The 17,026-nt window shown below is 42.0% G+C and overlaps 1 protein-coding gene across 1 annotated transcript in view; it reads right to left on the bottom strand.

The window, feature by feature from the left end:
• Nucleotides 1-17,026, bottom strand: part of SEC63 (SEC63 protein translocation regulator) — an 844,363-nt gene that overhangs the window by 789,727 nt on the left and 37,610 nt on the right. The window lies entirely within an intron of this gene.

Raw genomic sequence — 17,026 nt, 5'->3', positions numbered from 1 at the left:
AGGAGTCTCACTTTGTAAGGAAAATACACAGAGTGGGCTGCATGATTCTTGAATAAGCAATCCCGATTGCTGGAAATCTGGTATCTAGGTGCCGCACAACAACCTCTTCCTGGAGGGGATGACAAACTTAGAGGGTTGAGAAAATTTTACATGCAATTTGACTCCTACTCTTCAGTGAAAGTATAAAGTAATTCAGAACACCAAGGCCAGATTTATCTGTTTGTTTTGGTACTTCTGTCCTTAATAAATACCAGGCAATTTATTTCAGAAATATTTCCTCTTATTTTGCCATCTGCATGACGAAATCTCATCACAAGGGGAGGGAGGATTACTATACATGGTTCTTGTAACCCTTCAAAGTCTGGCTTCGCTTGTAAATTATTTCCTACACCTGCATCTTTCATTCCTGCTTATCATGCTCATCTCAACAATGGTAAAAATATTTTGAGGAGGACCATACTGCGGGACATGTTAATCTTTTCACTGTGTAGAAAATGGTAACATGTTACAAAGTAATGCTGTATTTTTCTCCAACTAGGGCTTCTATGCTACACAATGATCTAGAATTCATCTTATCATTGTCCTCTGATAAAATGAAGTTATACATTTTAACTCAAAAAAAGGTTCTCTGAAAATCTACAGTTGAAACTGTTAACCTTTAGACTGCATGTTGTGCAGCAGAAATACCGCGGCTTTTGGAAATGCTGTTTTCCACTCACATTGCTCATTTACTTACTGCGGTATTTCACACATCTATTGAAAGGGCATTGCACATATTTTCAAAACAACTAGTACCAATCTGCTGGCTTGCTTTAACACGGTTTGGACTGATTCCTGAGATTTTGGGTTTGCGGTTTTACATTTTTTTTATTTTTATTGAATCATTGACAATTAAAAAATGGTCATGGCACAAGAAAATACAAATTATGTAAATAAACATCAGCAAAATCAAAAAGCAGAGATCCCATGGATTGCATTTCCCCAAACCGAAAGGGAGCAAAAGAGGGAAAAAAAGGAAAAGGGAGAAAGAAAGGAAAATCTTAAAGGAGCAAGAAGAATACAGATATTGAGCGAGGAAAGTCTAATAAAATATGCTAATATACAAGGAGCCGAAATCAGAGATGTTTACCCGATCCAGCTAGCAATTGGCGACCAGATTTTCCTCCCCATTTCCCCTCCCCTACTCCCTTTCAATCTGTATACAGCTGATTCCGTATTATAAGTAGCTAATAATTTAGCCCGCCAGATTATGAATGTAGGAAGGTCAGGACTAATCCACTGAGAGGTAATGCATGTTTTGGCAATAGCCATTGCGACAAATAAAAAAACACTTTAGGATGTGGGCTGGGCCGTAGTCTCCTGGCTTACTTCTTCCCTCAGGATAATCAAACCAGATGTTAAAGAACCCATCATGCCGAGTATCTGGTTAAAAAAGAATTTGATATCCTGGAAGTATTTGGCACGGTTGGGGGCAGGAAAAAAACATGAATCGTATCGGCTCCCATGCCCCACACCTACTGCATGAATTACCCCGCGGGCCTGACCATTTGGAGACCTTCCCCGGAGTATAATACAAGTCAAATACCGACATAAAGAGTTGGGTCCTCAGGCTGCCGGTGATTAAAATCTGGTTAGCAAATTCCAGAGACAGCTCTAAGTCAATACCTTCTTTACCAAACTTCCTTCCCCATCTATCACTCTGAATAGGCAAGGCATCAGGGAGACCGGCCAGCAGCGAATACGAGATCTATTCCCTATTAAGTCAACCAGGGGTATTTTACCCAAGTTTGCATCTGTTTGTGCCATAGTTTTACCCAGGTAACTCCTGATCTGCAAGAATATAAAAAAGTGTCTCATAGAAAGGCCAAACTTCTCTTGTAGGTTAGAAAAGGATGCGATTTGTCCCACACAGCAGACATCCCCCAGGACATTAACCCCTAAATTACCCCAACTAGACGCGGCTGGATCTTGAAAAATTGAGGGTAAGAGTCTAAATGACGAGAACGGTGTATACGCATTAATTTTTTAAATGCCAAGCTTCCGTTGTATCTTTTTCCAAATAGAATAGGCTGATTGAATGATTTTAAATTTAGTTTTTTTTATAATAGCTCGGCTCTAGAATTTTTACTAGACATTGACCAGCAGCCTCGCCAAGTGCTACCTCATGAATAGTAGGTCTAGCGGCAACGGGAACTACTGCGTCAGCCCTGACCAGCAATATCCCCATGTGCTCTAGTAATGCAGCCCAGTGGTAGAGGAGAAGGCTGGGCATCCCATCCCCCCCCCCCCCCGAGTCTAGGTAAGATCATCCATTTGACTGCTCTTCTGGCTGTACGATACCCTCAAAGGAATCTAAAGCATGCCCTCTCGGCCTTAGAGATACAGGATGCCGGGAATTCTAAAGGTATGGTCTGAAATATGTATAAAGATTTAGGAAAAACTGTTATTTTGATGACATTGCATCGACCATGCATCGATTGGTGTAAATGGTCTAATCTCTCAAGTGTCTTATTAATATTCCTTATTATCGGCAAGATGTTTAGCTCGGGTATATGCTCCACGGATGCCATAATCTTTACTCCCAGATATGTTGCTACAGATACAGTTGGAACTTCTTCCGGGAATGAAGTAGCAGAATGTAGAATCTGTATTTTGTCAATATTTAATTTGTAGCCAGACATAGAACCGAACATCTCTGCTGACTCCTGTAATGCCGGAAGAGCTGATCCTATATTAGACGTGAAAACGGCAATATCGTCAGCGTACGTTAGTGTTTTATAAGCGGTACCGTTAACCATAACAGCTTTAATCGATGTATTGGCGTCCAGTTTATTCAGAAAAGGATCAATAAAAATTGCAAATAATAGCGGGTAACAGGGGCAACACTGCCGTGTTCCTCTGCTTGTGGTAGTGGCCTGGCGAGAACATGCAAGGAGCTCAAAACCCAGATCCTTTAGCCACCCACGAGTGTTTTAGGGAATATGGGTTTCTTGAAGGCACAGTGCGTCTATATTCATAGATCTTATCAGCTTGGAAAGTAAGCCTCTTTTTTCCCATCATTAAGGCAGCAAGTGTTTAGAGCAAATTCGGATTTTACTTTTCCCAGCTATCGGCCCTATAAGATGTACATATTTAAACATAGCAAAAATGCAAAGAAAGGGGGTTTTTTTGTTTTTTTTTTAAAGGGAATTCCACAGCATAATATATTTATAAAGTCTCGATACAGTCTGTTGCCAAGACAATTCATAGAAGATAGTGACTGTGCCCCCTCACCCACCCTTGACCACCCCCTCGGCCCCTCCACATCCCACACTGCTTCTACCAGAAGCCCTCCCCCACCCACCCACCCACCCACTTTCGCACAACATGAAGCATGGGGACCTAGGGGACCTAGGGTCCCTGGTGATGCAGAGCTAGCCCACCGCCCCGTCCCCTAAGCTATAACCGCCCTCCCTCCCGAGAATGATTCTACTCACTATGTGGTAAGCAAACAAAAAAAGAAAAACTAAAAGAAAAGGCAAACCCTACTTAAATTATTGACCACGAAGGAAAACCCCCAGGGGTCAAACAGATACAGTGCGATGCAAATCACATTCAGTCCCCAGGTCCCTGTAGCGAAAGCATGAATTATTTTGCTTTCATTTCAGACTGGAAATAATGAGTCTGCCCCTGCAAGACCACCTTCAATTTGGCCGGATTAAGCAAAAAAACCTGTGCCCCCTTTGCCTGGAATAACAGCATTAATTGACGCAATAGCCATCTCTTTTCAACAGTCGGCTGACAGAAGTCAGGCCTCACAAAGAATTTGCCCCCCTTGCAGGCCCTTTTCCAATATGACCTAGCTAAGTCATACAGTGCTTCCATGGCCAAACAAGTATTCAGACAAATCAGGATAGCACGTGGTCGACTATCAACCCGACCCCTTTTTCTCCGCTGCTTAAAGGCGAAACGGTAAGCCCTTTGCAGTTGCGTTTTCCAGTCCCAGTGTCGGAGTTCACGGAAAGCCTTCTCAAAAAGTTCAATCACGAACTGGCAGATTTATGCCCCCTCCTTGCCCTCCGGGATGCCCAAAATTCGAAGATTGTTCCTCCTTGATCGATTTTCCAAGTCCATCAATTTCAGAAGTGTATCATCCTTCTTGGCTTGCACAGACTGTCAGGATCTTCTGTGAGGCCAGCTTGTCTTCCAACTGGGAAATTATAGCCTCTGACTCTCTAATTCTTGTCGCAAAATCGGAACAAGTCTTTGCGACCCTACGTATTGCATTCTGAAGTTTCCGGCACACACCTGGAGTCCGAGAACTCTCAGCTTTTGTTTCCGCCGGTGGGCCGTAATAGACTGATATATAGTGGAGAGTGTGATTTCTTCATGTTCGTTGGAGTTGAAGCTGGCCTCTCCAGGTAACGCAGCTCCAACTGATGCGTCTTTTCCTTCCAAATTTGGTGAGAAAGAACAATCCCAGGTCATTGAGCCGATCACAGCCCCGGTCTGCAGAGACAGCGAAGGTCGGTCTTTCAATTTTCTAACTGTTCCGGGACTTGTCAAGGATTTGTCACTCTCTTCCTCCCGGTGCAGGCTGCTAGTATCACTTTCTTCCCCCGCCTAGTCTTTCGCACAGCTGTCATCACAGGAGGAGTTGGAGTGGTCTGACAGGGAGTAGAATTTATCCGCTAGATCCTCCTCCCTACCCGTCAGCAAATTGTCAGCCTTTCTGCCTGGGTGACCCCGGTCCACAGCCCCTTTAGCGAATCCATTACTAGAAGAAACTCCATGTTCCAGAATGCACTGGGCTGATTGTTCGAGCGATGTACCGGCTCAAGGAGGAGCACTCCTGTTATGCTACCGGCTTCTCCCCTCTCACCAGGGAGGCTATCTGCACTGGTACCAACAGGCCCTTGATCTAAAGTCCCCTCATCAGTTCCCCCTTCTGTGGACTCACCCTGGGTCAACTCTGGCAGAGATAACGCAGCATCCAGAACCATGAGGGCAGTTTCAGAGGCAGGTGGAGGGGTACTGATTTTAGTGTTAGTTTTGACTCCTGCTACTGGTGGTTTTTTCACTCCTGCTACTGGTTGTTTTTTCAAAGTTTGCGCTTTAAACAGAGCAGGAACCGTCTGCTTAGCACCAGTGGCAGCGCCATCCCTGCCCTTGAGTTGTACACCAACACCTGGCGTTTCCATGACAGAACACCAGGACTTCCTCCTTGGACCGGAGCAGTTTTTCCCAGACTGCTAGAGCCCGCCGGTGGCACCCTCGCCTTAAGGCTCCTGGAAGCTGACTTCACCAACATGGATGGAACTACGCCGGAAGCTAAAGCAAGAGAGGCTGTCAGACCATGGGTTTTCAGAGTCCTTAACCTGCAGGGCAGCGGGACCTCCTGTCAGGACTAGGGAGGCTTGCGATCTAGGGCCCGCCCCATTCAGGTGTCCCAAGCCCTTCTTGTGTGGTAAAGTGCACTATTCTCCTTTGGGGGGTCGTTGGTGGCACAAGTGTTTAAACCTATAATGCTATGCACACTTTGTATGGTAGTTTAATGTACCTCTGTCCGCCTAACGCGTGAGGTTCGGCAACCTGAACGCGTCCGCGAGATGCGTGAGGTTTGGCAACCTGAACGCGTCCGCGAGATGCGTGAGATTTGGCAAGATGCCGCATCGCTTACGGGAAAACACGGAACGTGGTCACGTTGATGTACGCGACCACACCCAATCCCCTTTGCTCACTATTCGGAGGATCTTGGTGGTGTTGCAGCTGTTCCCAGGTGCTCCTATCTGGGGAATTTTCTAGAAGGAGTTTTTGGCAGTCTTTTCCAGGTCTATTGTATCTTTGGCAGCAGGTAACCAGTTTGGAGAGGCGTTTTCCTTTCAAGAGCTGCAGTAAGAGGAAGACTGATTTCGGTAATCCAGAGAGGCTGACACACCCTTTCCAGTTAGTAGAGTAGGTCGTACTCTACAGGTAGGAGAAAGTGAAAACTTTCAATTTTAAGGTTAACATAAATCGTCAAAGTGAAAAAAAGAGTATATTTATTCTGATTTTTGGAAATTCTTTGCGTAAAGGTTCTTTGAGATATTTCATGGTAAAATATAAGAGAGCAAATATTCATCTTAGTTAAAATTTAAAAGATGTTTAGATTTTTTTAATTCATGGTTCTATGGATAAATCGAGACGCTTGTTAATTTGCTTGGTCGCAATTCAGAATTGAATGGTCGCGCATGCTGAACAGTAGTCGCAATTTATGTAGAGATTGACTCTTTTGAGAAAATAGGAGATTTAATGAAAGTGATTATTTGCTGTTGTGTTTAAGTTAAAACTGAAAGAGATTGCGCAGATTGTAAAGAGCCTATTTACAAGATAGATCAATCGCAAGTTTCTTTGGTGTAATTTCTTTTGGGAACAAGTTGTTAGAGTGCTAAGGTGATAACAATCTTTTTTCATTGACAACTGAAATAATATTGTTCCCAAGGTATTTTTATTATTATTTATAATTGTCTAAGAGTCGAGTGAAGCATTAAGAAAACTCGCAACAATAACTTTTCCTTTTCAGATCTCCCTCCCCGCAGTTCCCTTCCTAATTCCCTAATTCCCCCCGCTTGATCACTTCAATATTCTGTGTAATTATTACAATCAGAATTGGAGGTATCGAGAGGTGGGCCCTTATATCTTCACATCAGATCCCGAGGAAGACTTTGTCTGACAGAATAGTGAGCCAACTAATCATTTTCCTCCTGATCTGATTGTGTTGCCATAATGGCCACCATCGATGACTTAATGGCTGTAATTATTAAAATGCAGGCTGATTTAAAAAATACTATGAATGCAACCGCGTTATTAGCAAACAAGGTAGATAATATACAACTTCAGAACACTCCCCTTCCAGAGGATGTTCAAGACTTAGGAGCAAGGGCTTCCACAAACATATCAGTAACTGTTCCACCACAGATTCCTTTGGCTAATCCAGAACGTTTCTCTGGGGACCCTTTTAAGGTACAAACCTTTCTAACACAAATTGAGTTACACATTTCTTGTAGGCCTTCTGCGTTTCCAACCCCACAATCTAGAATAGCGTTTCTAATCTCTTATTTGTCCGGAGATGCAGCTAAGTGGGCTGTTCCATTTGTTAGACAAGACAGCACATTATTGTATAATTGGAAGCGCTTTATGGAAGAATTCGAGAAGGTGTTTGATAGACGAACAGTAACATTATCCGCAGATCGAGAACTACTTCAGTTAAAACAAGGAAACAGAGACCTCATTACTTATCTATCACACTTTAATAGACTTGTAGCAGAAACTTCTTGGCCGGAGGAAAAGAGAGCAGCTCTTTTCTATCAGGGATTGAAAGACGAATTAAAGGATGTTCTGGCCCAAATTGACCCACAACCTACAGCTTGTTCAGATTTGATAAATTTAACTTTAAGTGTAGATCATCGACTTTCTGAAAGAAGAATTGATAAGAAAAAAGGTGACAAACCTATTTGGAAAGCTGACAGTAGATCTAGAACACAGTTTGTACAGTCCGAATCAAGTCCTGAGCCTATGGAGATAGGAACCCTTCGACAACCACTGTCAAAAGAGGAAAAGGACAACAGACGTAAAAATGGTCAATGTCTCTACTGTGGTCGAAAAGGACACTTTGTGAAAGACTGTATGGTGAAGCCTAAGAACAAGTTTTCAAATGTCAACAAGGTGGCAGCTATTGAAAAAACAAATCAACAGTCGGAAAACTAGCATGCCCAAGATGTTTAGAGGGGGATCTCTTGGGAACCAATGCTTACCCTTCTATAAACTCTTGTGTGACCAACTATAAAGCTCACTTTCGTTTAGCAGTCCAAATACAGGTAACTCAAAAGATCTGGCAAATGGAAGTATTAATAGATTCAGGAGCCACAGGAAACTTTGTAGATTTGGAAACTGCGCTACGATTAAGCATAATCTGTGAGGAAAAAGAAACCCCAGAAATCGTTCAGGCAGTAGATGGAAAAATCTTGTCCGGAGGGCCAATAACTATGCAGACGTCAAAAGTGACTGATTTGTGAAGATTCAAAAAGACAAAGACATATGGAGGAGGTTCAATTTGACGTCATCCAAGCTCCCCAGTATGAATTCATTCTAGGAATGCCTTGGCTTGGTCTACATAATCCTTTGATTGATTGGCAAAAAAGAGAACTTGTGTTTCACTCTGAATTTTGTCATTCTACCTGTTTAAATTCCTTCAAAGCAATAGTTAGTCAAATCGCGACGGCTGAAGAAAAAGAAACAATTTTACCCACAGTATATAAAAAATATCAAGAAGTTTTTAGTGAAGAAAAGGCAGCAATTCTTCCTCCTCATCGCAGTTACGATTGTCAAATTGATCTTATACCAGGGTCTTGTGTACCAAATTGTAGAATATATGCTCGGTCAGAAAACGAAAATCAACATTTAAGACAATATCTGGATCAGTATTTGGAGAATGGTTTTATCCGCCCTTCTAAGTCACCAGCAGCCTCCCCTTTGTTTTTTATCCCAAAAGCAAATGGGGAATTGAGAACTTCTATCGATTATAGGGCGTTGAATAAAATAACAATCAAAAATAAATACCCTTTGCCACTCATTCCTGTCCTCTTGGATCAAGTTAAGACCGCAGTAATCTATACTAAGCTCGATCTGAGAGGAGCTTACCATTTGGTGCGAATCAGACAAGGCGACGAGTGGAAAACTGCATTTAAAACACGATATGGATTATTTGAATATTTGGTAATGCCGTTTGGCCTATGTAACGCACCAGCGGCGTTTCAATTTTTCTTAAACGATGTCTTGAGAGAATTTTTGGATCTGTTCGTTATCGTCTACATAGATGATATTTTAATCTATTCAGATTCAGTGGAAAAACATGAAGGACATGTCAAAAAGGTTTTGAGCACTTTGCAATCACAATCTATATTGCAAATTATCTAAATGCGACTCATGTTTTTGAAGTGGAATTCTTGGGAGTGTTACTCACACCAACAGGCATGAAAATGACAGACAGAAAAATCCAGGCAGTTGCAGAATGGCCCATCCCAACTTCAGTTCGGGATGTACAATGTTTTTTAGGCTTTGCAAATTTTTATCGCCGTTTTATTGATCATTTCTCTGCAGTGGTCGCTCCCATCACTCGATTACTAAGGAAAAAGGTGAAATTTGAATGGACTTCCGAAGCTAACGATGCATTTCAGAATCTGAAAAAGGCTTTTACTGCTGCGCCAATCCTACAGCATCCAGATGTAAATGAACCCTTCATAATTGAAGCAGATGCTTCAGATGTAGCAATAGCAGCCATTTTGTCTCAGAGACATCATAAAACGGGTCAGATGCATCCAGTCGCATATATGTCTCGAAAACTGAACTCAGCAGAACAAAACTACATCATTGCAGAGAAAGAATTGCTTGCCATACTAGAAGCTTTCAAAGAGTGGAGACATTATATAATGGGAGCAAAGTTCACAGTAACAGTATATACGGACCATAGAAAATTTGCAATTTATGAGTTCTGCGAGAATGTTGACACCGACAGTTAAGATGGATGATGTTCTTTGCAGAGTATGATTTCATAGTAACTTATCGTCCAGGACAAGACAATAAAAAAGCTGATGCTCTTTCCAGAAAGGATTCTTCTTTGCACAGAGTTGAAGGTGCACCACAAGCTATAATAGATCCCGACAAAGTAATCTGTTTATTGTCTGCAGACCAATTTCTAGAAAATATTCATGAAAATTTTCCTCCGTCTCAATGGAAGAAATGGGAAAATAAAGAAGAAAATCAGACAATCAAAGAAGGCATACCTTTCCACGGAAAGCAGGTTTACCTTCCTACCAAGGAATTGCAAGAAACAGTGTTCAATTGGTTACACTCCCATCCTATGGCTGGACATCCTGGTCCCAAAAAGACTGTAGAAAAAATACAAAGGTTGTTCTGGTGGCCAAATTTACAAAAAGATGTTACAAAAAGGACTCAAAATTGTGAAATTTGTGCAAGATTTAAGACAGATCATAGTAAACCAAAGGGTTTGTTACAGGTTTTACCAACACCAACCAAACCATGGGAATATATTTCGTTGGATTTTATTACAAATCTTCCACAGATCAATCAACATTCAGTCATTCTGGTTGTAGTGGATAGTCTAACTAAGTACGCACACTTAATAGCTTGTAAAAGATTGCCCACAGCAGGACAATTAGCACAGATTTTCCTTAAAGAAGTAGTGCGATTACATGGTTTGCCTTCAGTGTTGTTATCTGACCGAGGATCTCAGTTTTCATCTAAGTTTTGGCAACAATGGTGTCAAAGTTTACAAATCACATCAAACATGTCTACCAGTTATCATCCGCAAACTGACGGCCAAACAGAACGATTAAATCAAACACTAAAACAATACTTAAGATGTTATGTTGAAGATTCCAAAAGGTCCTGGTTGGATTTGCTGTGGATTGCTGAAGTAGCCTATAATTCTTCACCTCATTCTTCTACTGGATCTTCTCCTTTTGAAGCTCTTTTTGGATACCTACCAAAGACTATTCCTTTAACCCTGCCCAAAGATGAGACTAGTGCACCTGCGGTACAAGATACAGTACAACTTATGCAGACTGTTCACCAGAAGATTCACAAACGGTTATTACAAAGTAAAGATAAGTACAAAACACAATATGATAAACATCATCGTTCAGGACCAGTGTATACTTCTGGAGATAAAGTATGGCTGTCTACAAAGAATTTGCATTTTAAACACAAAAACATGTTTCATCCCAAATTTATCGGCCCATATCCAGTACTTCGTCAAGTTAATCCAGTGACATATAAATTGAAACTTCCCAAAAACTTGGGAATTCATCCTGTGTTTCACACGTCCTTGTTAAAACCAGCTAGACAGGATATAAAACTCAGACCGGCTCAGATTTTGGTTCATGGCAATTGGGAGTACGAAGTGCAGGCTATACTGGACTCTAAGCGCAGGGGTGCGAAGCTGTGGTATCTTGTGTCCTGGAAAGGGTATGGATCCGAGAATGACTCTTGGGAACCAGCTGAGAACATTCATGCGCCTCGCATTGTGCGACGATTCCACCTCCTTTATCCTTCAAAGCCGGGCCCTAGACCGCTCTTGGGAGGGGGGAATACTGTCAGGACTAGGGAGGCTTGCGATCTAGGGCCCGCCCCATTCAGGTGTCCCAAGCCCTTCTTGTGTGGTAAAGTGCACTATTCTCCTTTGGGGGGTCGTTGGTGGCACAAGTGTTTAAACCTATAATGCTATGCACACTTTGTATGGTAGTTTAATGTACCTCTGTCCGCCTAATGCGTGAGGTTCGGCAACCTGAATGCGTCCGCGAGATGCGTGAGGTTTGGCAACCTGAACGCGTCCGCGAGATGCGTGAGATTTGGCAAGATGTCGCATCGCTTACGGGAAAACACGGAACGTGGTCACGTTGATGTACGCGACCACACCCAATCCCCTTTGCTCACTATTCTGAGGATCTTGGTGGTGTTGCAGCTGTTCCCAGGTGCTCCAATCTGGGGAATTTTCTAGAAGGAGTTTTTGGCAGTCTTTTCCAGGTCTATTGTATCTTTGGCAGCAGGTAACCAGTTTGGAGAGGCGTTTTCCTTTCAAGAGCTGCAGTAAGAGGAAGACTGATTTCGGTAATCCAGAGAGGCTGACACACCCTTTCCAGTTAGTAGAGTAGGTCGTACTCTACAGGTAGGAGAAAGTGAAAACTTTCAATTTTAAGGTTAACAGAAATCGTCAAAGTGAAAAAAAGAGTATATTTATTCTGATTTTTGGAAATTCTTTGCGTAAAGGTTCTTTGAGATATTTCATGGTAAAATATAAGAGCAAATATTCATCTTAGTTAAAATGTAAAAGATGTTTAGATTTTTCTAATTCATGGTTCTATTGATAAATCGAGACGCTTGTTAATTTGCATGGTCGCAATTCAGAATTGAATGGTCGCGCATGCTGAACAGTAGTCGCAATTTATGTAGAGATTGACTCTTGAGAAAATAAGAGATTTAATGAAAGTGATTATTTGCTGTTGTGTTTAAGTTAAAACTGAAAGAGATTGCGCAGATTGTAACAAGCCTATTTACAAGATAGATCAATCGCAAGTTTCTTTGGTGTAATTTCTTTTGGGAACAAGTTGTTAGTTAGAGTGCTAAGGTGATAATCTTTTTTCATTGACAACTGAAATAATATTGTTCCCAAGGTATTTTTATTATTATTTATAATTGTCTAAGAGTCGAGTGAAGCATTAAGAAAACTCGCAACAATAACTTTTCCTTTTCAGATCTCCCTCCCCGCAGTTCCCTTCCTAATTCCCTAATTCCACCCGCTTGATCACTTCAATATTCTGTGTAATTATTACAATCAGAATTGGAGGTATCGAGAGGTGGGCCCTTATATCTTCACATCAGATCCTGAGGAAGACTTCGTCTGACACCTCCCACAACCAAAGCCACAAGCACCAAATAATTGACAGCGGGGACTGGTACTTTTATGCCGCTACATCACCACTGCATCTGTCTTTTTCCCAAAAAATCAGATCAGAGTCAGGGGAGGAGGGGGTCCAGCGGGGAAGGAGTGTGTGGTCAGCTCACTCGGCCGCAAGTGCAGCTGCCATCTTGCACCTCCATCCAGCCTACATACTTCGGGAGTGACAGTGATGGGTTTGCTGTTTTAAAATCTATTTAGCGACTTTTAACTACTTTAATTATGGTCTGTTTTATCATCCAACTCATCATATAGCATACTGCTGTAATGAACACAGATAGGCTGCATCCAACTGAGCAACATTGTTGCCAAGCTACAGATTTCTACTTTGGAGTAAACATGTTTCCAGCCTAAGGGAGCACTGGACTTCGAACTTTAACAAGAATCGACCAAGACCTCTCTTTCAATGCCTTAAAGGCTATCAAACTGTTTCTTGAACATTCCTTTGTCCCAACAAGTTGTGCTTCCTATGGATTGCTGGAAACTAATTTGAACAATGGCGCTACATCACTCGTACTGCGGTGCTCATCAAATATGTCATCACATGTCTCCTCCATTACTCACTTCTACCCCACACACCTCAGCCTCAGGATCAGTCGCATCTTTATATCTGCTATCTTCTTATCACCTTCTTTTCCCATCTTTCTCTAACCATCAACTTTTGATGTCATGCTTATCGCTTTTACAGTTTTTTCCAAGACATTGAAATCACAGGGGGACAAAAACCAACTGGTCCAAGCTCAACACAGACAAGATGACTCAGCATGCCCAGTAGACTCCATCTCCTGCTTCCACCCACTTAGGATGCTTCAACTGGCTCACCACAAACACTTGCAGACCTATCGAACAATCCCACATTACTAGGAAGATGGCCTACAGCAGCTCACCCTATGCTGTAATCAACGCCCAACTGACCAGAAGACTTCAGATCTTACAAAACACAGCAGCCTGGTGCACCCTCAGACTCCCACCTTGTGATCACATCGCTGTGCACCTCAAGGAGCTCCGCAGGCTCTTGATCCACAAAAAGTGCTTTTCAAGCTCCTCATGTACACAACGCCCTAACAACATTGACCCCAAGTATCTCAACAATCACAAACTTCCACACACCTCCCCTTAACCGTACTCCTACAAACTTCCTGCAGACACAAAACCGGAACTGGAGGTCATACCTTTTACCTCGCTCCTAAAGTCTGGAAAGATCTGTCCCGGCACATCGGAGTTTGCTACACCAACAGGACTGTACAATACGGTCACATGGCTCAATTCAGCATCTATACCTCAGACTGACAGTGTTGGATTCTCTGTTACTCTTTGAGATATGTATCTTATGTTACACTGTTTTTATCCCCTCTTGTTATACTATGTCAACTGTGAATCCTTCTATTAATGCTATGTCTTGTAAAGTGCTCCGATACCCTCGGGTCTAGCCAGCGCTATATAAAACTCTCAAATAAATTAATGCTTCTGATGGATTACCACTGGTACTAATATGCTCCACAGTACCATACGCTGCATCATATCATTCTTCCAATTGGTCTGCTCTACGGTGCATACAATCACTATTATGGCTTAGGCATTACTTGCTTTGATTTGGAATCTGATGTTTTATTCTGCTGCAAATTCTTAGACTTCACCCTTAGGTCATTTATGTGCATCTTCAGAACAACCACTGCCTCCTGTGTCTTCAGTTCCTTGCAATGTTAGCATGACTTGTCTCTAATCACCAATATGGGAAAAGAACTTTCCTAGGCAGTGAAAAACATGTATACATAGATTTACCCTGTCCTAGGAGCTCTAGAGTTATACAGGGGGTCCTTATTTCTTACATTGTTGTCTCTAATCACCGCCACCAAATTTGCATTCTGTATTCAATGCCTTCGGTATTGAAGTATTGCACTTCTTTTCACCTTCAAGCTCAGATTAACTTAGTTAAACAAGATAAAAGTGATCAGTTGCTGCTACTGGTTCTCAAGTAACCACCTTTCGCAAGTTTCTTGCTGATTGAATTGCATTGCTTTTTGTAACAATCTGTATAGTTAAATTATATTTTTGAATCACACTGCATAGTCGAAATAGGCTTGAGGCAATTGCCATGCTCCATCATTTATCAACGTGGACTGAAACATATTGACATAATCAGCTGTTAGAAGAAATAATTTCTACACAATGGTGGTCACCACTGTGTAGTTATAGGTACAGCAGAGTTTCTACAGAAAGTACGATTTTTTTTGTACTAATAACTTTGTCAACATTTAACTTACCTGCACAAACCTTAACAAAATAAAAGTTAATCTACATCAGCTCTTTCCTGTAAAGTGTTGGGGTGATCTGTGGAGTGGTGGCCAAAAAAAAGGTTAGGGGCTAGTCCCCAAAAATTACCTTGCCACGTTAATTCCTACAGGAAGCAGAAAATGGCAGCTGAATAGAACTTGCAAAAGTTATAACTTTACTTAGACAGTGTGCATTTTGAGATTTGGTGCAAATCCGTTTAGCTGTTTGACAAGTGTGGGTTTTAGGAGGTGGTCATAAAGGGGTTAGGCATATCTATGCTTTCTGCTTTTTTGATTGGCCACTTTAAAGGGGCAACGCAATCCTGACATGCTAGCCACAAAATGAATATGTTGTGTCAGCGAACACAGTACTCGGGGACATGGTAGCTTAAGCCTGAACATTTTAATTTTTTTAATTCTATAAAGGAGGCTGGGTGAACACACCTTGACCTCCAGGGGTATATGAGGGGGGTCACCAAGGGGACCGCTTTCCATTGGCATGGACAACATGTTGCAGCAGCCATTATAGGACTCTTGGGCATGGTCCCCATTGAAATACATTGTGATGAATGCCAGGTTTTGAGGGTTTGTTGATGTTACACTCATTTTAGAAATTCTGACGAGTTCCCAAGTGATTTTATCACATGAAAAATGCTAACCCTCTGCTGGGATTTCATGAACCATGTTTGATACAAAAACCTTTTTTCCTCATGTTATTCTCATAAAGGTTCTGGAAGATGTTCCAGAAGCAAAACAGAGAGCTCAATTTCCATAAGTTCACACAATCACCCTCACCCTCAGCCATGAGAGAATAAAGTCTGACATTTGGAGCATAATATGTACTTCCAGTAGCAGCACCAGCCTGATAGTCAATTTTCTAGTGAACAACTACAGCTCCCACATTCTGTATCCATGACAAGAGTATGGCACATCTGAAAGCCATCATGATGGATTAAAAGCTGCAACACTGAAAGCATTTAATTTAATTGATTTAATTGTGGGTTTATATAGCGCTAGGAATCGACTCCTGGAGGAGTATCTCCACGCTTCGACCGCTGGGGAACCCGTCCTGGCTCACCCTGAGAGATGGTCCCTGATGGGTATCTCTAAGGTGCGACCAAGCATCCCCGGCGGTCTGGGGGGGCCGTTGTGAAGATGAGGCAAGCTGATGCCCAGAGTTGCCGAGTGTGGTTTCTGACTAGAGTAGGCACCGAGGCGAGAATTATCGAGTCCGCTGACCCTGGTCCACGACCCTGCCGCGTCGGGAATCGAACCCTGGTCCCGGGCCGTTCTCTGCTTACGGGTCTGCCGCCTCTAACCAGTGAGCCACACTTCTAACTTGAGCATTACCATTTTATCAACAAAATGAGGGGGTTCTTTCGTCACAGAAATTATATTTAGTGATATAGAAAGCACATTTTCTAGGAGTTCTAAATATTTTACTCATCCATGTCAGTAAAACATTCTGACATGCAGACAAATATGTATTTCCAACAGCAATCAGCCCTTAACTCTTTAGATAAAAACTGCGTCACCACTGAGTTCTAATGAACAACTAGAGCACTTACATGTTTTTTCAAGACAAAAGACACTCCTCAACACCCATTTTGTTGGAATAGGAGCTGAAATGTAGTTCGAAGTAAATACACATTAAGACGTTAATGTAGGCATGAAACCAGGAGGGTAAAATGTGAGGATGGATGGGTTTCTAGGTGTAGTTGCATAATATACTTAAACAGGTTTCAAGTCAAAGAGAAACATGTCTGCATAAGTACAGCATCCCCTCTCTCATCAGTTTACTCAGCCAACCTATCTTTGCAGTTGCTTCACAGCTTCCCGATTTAAAAAAAGTAAAATTTTGATCCACCAAGAAAGCAACGGATAAAAAGTGACTTTCTAGTTAGGTGTTGGAATCAGACCCGAGCTAATGCAAAAAAAAAAAAAATTAAACACTGAAATACGCCAATTACAGTTTTGTGAACTAACTCTAACTTGCACAACCTATCATGCACTGTTAATGAACTCAACTATTACATCACTCATGACATGTTAAATGAAATAATGAATGACAGCTGTAATATCCTCTGGCCAGACTATGCATTCAATCCACATCAGGACTTGGACTCCGTGCCTACGCTACAAGTCCCTGTACACAACCCTCGACAAGCATCAAACTTGTACTTCACAGGATCTTTAGCCATACATAGGACCAGTTTGACACGGGATTAGCCTGTGGCCAGAGTCTGCTCCCACCAGTCTA

The sequence above is a fragment of the Lissotriton helveticus genome, chromosome 6 (genome assembly GCF_964261635.1).
Source record: "Lissotriton helveticus chromosome 6, aLisHel1.1, whole genome shotgun sequence".
Lineage (NCBI taxonomy): Eukaryota > Metazoa > Chordata > Amphibia > Caudata > Salamandridae > Lissotriton > Lissotriton helveticus.
The sequence above is the reverse complement of the archived record's forward strand: the minus strand, read 5'-3'. Positions and strand labels throughout refer to the sequence as shown.